A 2,786-nucleotide genomic window follows, 5' to 3' on the forward strand; every position below is an offset into this window, starting at 1 on the left:
GAATGCAATAGAATGTAATGACACAGTTTCATGTGTACAACGTCTAAAGACCTGCATCACTATACTGAGAGCTTTTCCGTTTCTAAAAGGACGTATTTAGGTGTCTTTGGAGGCTTTGTTAATGGTTTTTTTAGATCCCCGTACTGCACAACGAGGATGAATCGCTGGTTGGGATAAATTGATCAAAAACAAGTGAAATCGCAACAACAAAAAAGTGTCTGGTCCCTTCTATAACATTCACAAAAACAGAGATTTGGTTGTAAAAAAGCTCAAATCTCCTTTTAGTGCTGTGTAGAATAACTATGTGGCCCTATGGTGATCCGTTTTAATTTCAGGATATCGTACATAGATATTCATTCATTTTATTTTAAATGCATTTATACAGGTGACCTTTATCCCATTAATGTTGAGATAAAATAAAAAAAATATTGTGCCACAATCAGGCTACAACATGTGGAAAGTGTTGGGGAAATACAGTAGATGTACGGCTAATATAGCTGCAGTTTCATGCACCAGACTTCTGTGCGCAATGGTCTGGGGACAAATTCAGTAGGCTACAACTGTGACAGCCCTATAAAATGCCTCAATAACATTACACCGTATAGTAGTGTCAGTCATACACATGACACACACACACACACACACACACATTTTTTCTTTTTTCATTGCATCAATAATAGCAATAGTTCCACATACTTTACCCGAAGTCCCGAACATATCCTGTTTCAAGATTACGCATATTAAATCAGTTTAATTTTGTGAAGGGGTACACACAGTTGTTTTTGCGTTCATTTGCCTCACCGCAGCATTGCAGTAGAAGTTCTGGCAGGGGTAACATGAGGACTGGAGCAACTCTTGGTCTCAGCCAGCCTGTCTGTGGAGTCGAGCCTTAACCGCAGTTGATCTGACCAATTAAATACCCGGAGGCTGTTTCAGCGGGAGGGGTCTTCAACACGTCGACTCTTTTTTATTTGCTATGACCTTATATTACACTTGGCAGGTGGGCAACACAAATCAACGCCTACTTCTGGGACATTGAATACTTTCTCCTGGGCCACAAGACAGAAAGAGTCACCACTGCTATTGGATTGAAAAAATTTTAAAAAATACACGAAAGTGGAATAATGTCGGGGATCAGAGGTTCTGTCAATTTGCTAAGGGTCGCAGTGAGGTCGCAGATCGTCTCCAAAGCCACCCTGTCGCACAAGCCTGCGAAGCACCACATATCCGTGGGGGTAAGTAGGCTACATGCGGTAGGGTGCTGCGCACTTTCCCTTTCTAGAGTTCGCCCTTTCATTACGAATCCGTGTTATTTAACTCGATTTCAGACTTTAGTTTGCCTTGTGAGGCTATATCAACGTCAGATGGTTTAATGGGGGAAGTGCGCAAAACGACATTATCACTGTAAATTTATTCACGTAAGCTAGTAGCCTGTTGCATGCGTGACTATTTCAAGTTCTTTATTTTAAAGATGTGTTTGTCATCGACAACTATACTACTCACGTCCCCCACCGTGTGGTCTAGCTCATGTGCATGGAGCCCACTTGAAATTGTGCCAATAATGTGACCTTGTAAGACTTTACCAGATTGTGCCCAGTTAGATTTAAAACTAGTACAGCAAGGACTTTGTCAAGGAAACTGAAATAGAAATGGCTCACCACTGTCACATATTTGGTTGGACTTTATCCTGTATTTTGCTAGAATAATGCTCAATTCTAAATTAAACTTATCTGCCAATTGTATTAATCTGCCTTTTGTTTTAATATGCCAATTGTGTTTTGTATAAGAGTGCAAGGGCACGCATGTGCAATGAAACCAATAAATGCCCGTCTTGCCCTGATAGTCATTATTAATGTCTCTTCAGACTGAATGGCCAGGGAACACAATATGTGGTTGTTTTCCAAGATTCAGTTGTTACAGGTCTAAACATATGTCATATGTTGTTTTCATCCAGGAGCAAGCCATTGCAATGACAGCCTTTTTTATCACCATCCTGGGGCCCTCTGGTTATGTTCTGGCTCACCTGGAGAGCTACAAGCACCACTCCTAAGTGGACCTGTCCTGGCTGGCCTCCAGGCAACCTCACCTGAGCATTACTCCAGATGACGAGACGTCTCCTAAACCCTTTTTATGAGTGATGATTCTATTAATGAATGTACCAATAAATGAATGTCCCAATACTATGAATGCGTCATCTTGAGATCTAAACAATCACATACATTTACTTTTAGAGCACATACGTTTTTAAGCAGATAGATGGGCAGAAGATAGATTTCTGTTTCTCACAAAAATAGACAAAGTATATATAATATTCTATTCTGATAGCTAACAGTCTTGTAGTGCATTTATAAATGGGTATTTTTGCCTCACAACAAATTGTATACTGGTAGTACAGCATTATTCAGTAATGCGAGAACTGTGACTCAGGCCTTCTAAGAACCATTCCATTCAGTCTTTAAAAAGGGGTGCACTCTGCAGTAAATGTGATTATTAGACTATTGTGGTATTGCCAATACGCAAGTGGATTAGAAAATAACAAATATTGAGGCACTGCCAGCAAAGAAGTTAATTAGTAATACGTAAAAGGAAGAATTGCAGGGTAGGCCTATTCATTCAGTGTGGCTGAGAATATAGATGTAGCCCTTTACTGCAGTCAGTGAACAAAAGCGCTCCTCTTGACCTCACGGGTGGAATGTTATCACTACTTTTCATAATTTCATCATTAATAAACATTTTTTTTAAACTACGAAAATCCAGTGTTTCCATGTCAAACAGTTTTGTTATAT

The 2,786-nt window shown here is 39.8% G+C and overlaps 1 non-coding gene across 1 annotated transcript; it reads left to right on the top strand.

Moving 5' to 3' along the window:
- Nucleotides 1-965: 965 nt before the first annotated feature.
- LOC106573095 (uncharacterized) lies at nt 966-2,183 on the top strand. The gene is made up of 2 exons (XR_014380838.1): nt 966-1,235; nt 1,955-2,183. It is a non-coding gene; the product is annotated as an uncharacterized LOC106573095 (transcript).
- Nucleotides 2,184-2,786: the final 603 nt, after the last annotated feature.

The sequence above is a fragment of the Salmo salar genome, chromosome 16, assembly GCF_965601325.2.
Source record: "Salmo salar chromosome 16, fSalSal1, whole genome shotgun sequence".
Taxonomy (NCBI): domain Eukaryota; kingdom Metazoa; phylum Chordata; class Actinopteri; order Salmoniformes; family Salmonidae; genus Salmo; species Salmo salar.